General features: G+C 45.4%; 1 pseudogene; it reads left to right on the top strand.

The window, feature by feature from the left end:
- Positions 1–222: 222 nt before the first annotated feature.
- On the top strand, positions 223–2,254 carry LOC102862824 (annotated as a pseudogene).
- Positions 2,255–5,185: the final 2,931 nt, after the last annotated feature.

Here is a 5,185-nt window from a genome sequence, read left to right as displayed (position 1 = left end):
ATAGGTTTAAGTATATTGGAGATGATGAGAATGGAACAGGATAGGATAAGGTTCAGATATGTTGTTCATAGCATCATTATGAGTCCTACTCAACTCTAAAGCACCTAACAATAATAATAGTAAAACAGCGGGCTCAATGTGTTAGAGATTATGAGGATGGCACAGGATAGAGCAAGGTTGAGATCTGCTGTTCGTAGGATCCTCTGAGTAACAGTCGACTTGATGACGTATAATAGCAATAGCAACAATAGAGCCTTGAAGAGACTGTTAATGAAACTGTAGACATCAAAGGCAATTCTAGTGAAGGCTCAGAATGGAAGGATACCAGAAATAATACAGATAATGAGAAGCAGTGGCAGAGAAGTGGCAGCAGCAGAATCAAGATACCTGCTCAGAAATGGAGAATGACACAAGATGGCATGGAAGCTGACTCATGGAACCTGAGATCTAAATTACTTCAGGCATAAGACTTCCTGATGGAAAAAGAAGCATTTCATCCCATGGAAGTGAAGCTGGTCTTATCATCCCATGAAGATAAAAAGTTGTGAGCCTTTGGGCCAAGGCTTACATGCAGCATGGAATGAATGCCTCTGTGAATTTATTTTCAGAACTAAAGAGCTTTGTAACATTTGCTGTCTGGACAGAGAAAGGACTGGCCTCTTTGAGAGACCAAAGATCAGGGAAAGCAGATCTCCCTCAGTCTCAAGAGGTAAGGCCGCAAATCCTGTAGTCTCAAAATACAGGACTATGGTTTCTTGAGTTTGTAAAGATGAGGGTCACAATTTCCTAGGTTTCAAAGAGTTAAATCTTTGCCTACTTGGTTCTGGAGTGTAGAGTTACCATTAAAATGAGGCTACCACGAAAGCTAAGGGGACCTGCTGGGTCTTAGGAGATAGGGTCACAACTCAGTTGAACTAGGAGAGTGGAGATGCCCAAACATGGAGAAGAGTTGCTCTCCAAGTTGGCCTGGAAACAGAGCTGAAGCCCAGACCCAAGAGATTTCCACCTTGAGCACAGAGAAAGTGGTGAATACTTTAAGTCTGGAAAGAAAAGGTGGTGGAAGGTGAACAAAAGAAGAAGAAGACCTTCAAAGAGATGGATTGACACGGTGACTCCAGCAATAGGTGATGAGAATCAAAGGTGATGAGAATGGTGGAAGAGGAGAGGGAGAAAGAGGAAGGTGTTGGTGGCACCATGGAGGAGCAGCAGGAGCAGGAGGGGGTTGGAGAGCAGAAGGCTCCTGAGTGGCATGGCACTCCTGCTCCTCCAGGCGCTGGCCTGTCAACCAATGCTGAGCCCCCACAGGAGAAGGAATTCTGTGTGGGTACCACAATAAAAACTATACCTCAAAAAAAAATTAAAAGCTATACCTGTGACACAGGACACTGCTGTGGACAGTCTCAGTGCTGCAACTACTACTAGGAACTCTGGTGATGCTGACTGGTGTGTACCATCATCATCCTGAGTTGCTATTGTGTCTGCCACCACCGCTGAGCCCAGCAGCTACAACAGGAAATCAACCTGCCATTTTATTTCAGGTTTTTGCCCAACTACTACTATCTCCTTATGAGGAAATGGTGAACTGACTTCCAACTCCTCCCCCACCATACAGTGCCTTCCAACTCCAGAAGCAGCATCCTCCACAGTATGGCCCCGCAGGTGGGAGCCTTTTAGGCATAGATTCTTCCAGGGATCCCCCCGGGTGCCAAGAGCACCCTTGTCTGGGCCCAGCAGAAGCAGCACAAGACCCTGGAGCCCTCCAACGTGCCAGCTGACCAGGCAGACACCAAAGACCTTGAAATGGAGCCCAGTGGCTCTGCGGTGGCCTGGGGAAACCTGAGCCAAGGTCTCTCCTGGACAAGTATTCTGAATGTAAGGAGAAACTGGCTCCCAAAAAAGTACAGCACTGAGCAGGGCGGCACCCTTCCCAACAGCAAAGACAAGACGCCTGGCCAGCATCTTCTCTTCACGGGGACTCGGGCCTGGAGTTAAATGTGTGCAGCTGGGACCACAACAATGACCTTAAAGAATTCAACATGCTCATCGATGATGGACCCCTAGACTTCTGAGACAGCTGCCACATGTAGCCTGCCTAGTGATGATGAGGAAGGGTTGTATCGACCCTCTGAGGAGCTAGACCTGAGAGCCCAAGCACCCACACTTATCATGGCCCCTGCCTGCCTCCTGCTGAACAACCATCAATGAGCAGGACTCCCAGAACTCCCAGAGCAGCAGCACTTGCACTCCCAGCTAGAGCAGGCCCTGCCTGCACCTGAGAACTCACCAAAGCAACCAGGGTAGGGGAGAACAAGGAGAGAAACATTAAAGTCACTTTGTTCTCTCCCTTCCCCTTTTATTTTTCCACCTTCAGCATTTTTCTACATTTTTCCAGGTACAGTTTGGGGTATGGATGCCTCTCCCCCTACAAAAGCACCATGTTGTGTTGAGCTGAGAAGTTGCTTCTGTGACTCATTCTTCATACCCTGCTCCCTCCCACACTTCCCCCCAACTCTCCTTCCAAATCTTAGCTCACCAGCATGTTTGAGTCAAAGACAGTATGTGTTTTACTTGTCCCCAAGGAAAGGAACTGAGAATGTGCCTGTAGATATTTCTTGGTGGTAGAGTGGGTTTATTCTCTCCTTTAAGTGTAAGAGAACCCTGTTGTGTCTCCACTGGAGAGGAGGTGAGTCTTAGCACCTACAGAGGCCCAGTTATGGTCATCCCTGGCTGATGGTATTTACAGGACTAAGAACTGATTCATTCTGTGACAAGTTGAGTGCTCGTGGGCACTTGGAAGTTTGTATGGGACTCGCTGAGCTCTCAGAAGCCAGGAATCAGGTTGAGACACTACCATATGTCCCCCAAGCAGCCTTCCAGATCTCCCAGGCTCTGGCTGGCTGCACACTCTGCTTTCTCCTTGTTTGTAATTTGTTGTTTTGTCTGGTTTTTTCTTTGAAAAGCAGACAACAAAAGTGAGCTAAAAACAAAAACCTTCCCAGCAGACAGGCAAGAATTTTGTTCTGGAAAAGGGAAATTTGGACTCTTCCAAGTTGCCTACAAAGAGCCTGGCTACATTTGAGTCACAAGGAGCTGTTTTATGTGAAGGCCAGGACGAGGTGATCTTGGGAGCTGCAGTGAGTTAACAGGAAACTCCAAGTCTTGGGGGTGGATTGAGCGACCCCCAAATCCCAAGCACACAGACCTTCACTCTCACTGTTCTGGAACAGATGGACTGAAGGCACTGTGGACAGCCCCGTAGTCTGGCTCGCACACAGTATTTTCTCTATGGTTTTGAATGTTTAGGGGGGTTTTTGTTTGTTGAGGTGTGATTTCCCCCTGCTCCTTTTTTTAAAAAACCTGACCACTTAGAATAAATTACCTTGGTTTTCTCTGGGTTTTATGTGCCTCCCCTCTCCTCACATTTTTTAATGAAGTGACCGATTTTTTCTGCCACTTTTTCAAGAATCTAAGAAGCCCAGGTAGAAAGGTGACAGTGGCCCTCCTCAATGACTACAGGGTCCTCATTACTGTAGTTTAGCCTCAAATAACCTGTTGAGCTTTGATAGGAATAATAGGAATGGAGAGTGCAAACAGCCAAAACTAACATTCCTCACTCACCCAGTGATAGTGATGCAGAGTCTGATTCTTCCACAACTCTTGAACAATGATACTCTGACTTGACATTGATGTAATGGTAAGAAAGGAAAAACACACTATCTATCTATCTATCTATCTATCTATCTATCTATCTATCTATCTATCTATCTAATCTTATGGGGCTGGAATCTAGTTTGGTCTGCAGCAGCCAGATTCTACAGAGGCTTGTTTGCTGGTTCTGGTGAGGATTAGGGTGGAATGTTGACTTGCTAATGGGTGTGAGATGATGTAATTCAGCATTTCCACCCTCGGGCCTGGTTTTGGTTTTGGTCAAACATTTTTAAGGTAGTATAGCACTGGTCTGTCCATTTTCTGCACAGAGATAACTCGTGGTTGCTGTGATGCTAAACACTGTGACACTGATGTGTCAAATGCGATAATTGTTACCCATTGGTGGACAGTGTTTGGTGGAGCTTCCCGATTAAAACAAGTTTGGAAGCAGGAGTGGAATCCCCTTCTGAAATGGCTTGCCTCTGGAAACTCCATGAATGTGGAGAAATGATGAAAGTTATACCAATGTTCAGGTCTTTTGTTCATAGGGTTGCTATGAGTCATCTACAACTTGACGGAACTTAACTATATATATATATGTATATATATATACATATATACATATAAATTAAATTAAAACAAATACACACACACACACAAACACAAAAATTCAAGGCTGTGAGACAAACAAGCATCCACGTTTGGATTCCACAAAACCAAAATCCATGTTGAACGAAGTCTGAATACAGTGACCTTTTTGGATAATTCATGTGTGTCTGTCCATTGTGTATGAGTCCCAAAGCCCTGTTTTTCTGTGAATATACTTTGAAGCAGCCATTTTGCTCATGTTAACAGCAAAGCCTGGTGCAAACATGGCCTTTTGGAGGTAATTTATCTTACATATTTATTGTTTGCTGAGCAAATGTCTCACTATGTACTCAGGTGTTTTCAGCAGCATCAGCAACAGCAGTCCCTGTGTTTGCCTGAGATACTGTGCTCAAAGTAGATATTTCACTCTATCCATCACTGTAATTTGCACGTTTCTCCGTAGATGCGTGGAGGCCTGTGTTCTGTCCTCTGTCAGTGGAAATGTGTTCTGAATAAATCTGCCTCCTTCAGTTGCTCCTGGCCCTCACAACTAAGCCCTTTGGGTGGTATCCAAAAACCACTTGGGACAGAAAGCAAAGGCAGAATTTCTAAGTTTGATGGTTCCTCAGTGACAAGCTTGGACAAGCTCCTGTCCAGATGCTAACTCTTTCCAGAATTGCCAGGAGGGTTTGGAACATGTCACATCACCACAGGGCTTACTTCCTTCTGCTGAGGTCCACATGCGGTCCACAGAGTGGCCAGAGATCTCCAGCAGCCTTCAGATGTCTTTACTTCACCTCCCCCTTCACCTTTCTTCCCCCCTTCAAAACCCCAAACAACTCATCAAAGTGTCTCAAAGGAGCACAAGTTGTACCAAAATTAATCCTTGTTCAGTTAACTGATCAAATGGTTGAATTACAGGTCTCTCAAAGCTTCATGCCCTAGTCTG

This window comes from Elephantulus edwardii, unplaced genomic scaffold (genome assembly GCF_000299155.1).
Source record: "Elephantulus edwardii isolate Elephantulus edwardi_28Jun2011 unplaced genomic scaffold, EleEdw1.0 scaffold00378, whole genome shotgun sequence".
Lineage (NCBI taxonomy): Eukaryota > Metazoa > Chordata > Mammalia > Macroscelidea > Macroscelididae > Elephantulus > Elephantulus edwardii.
This window is presented reverse-complemented; position numbering and strand designations above follow the sequence as displayed.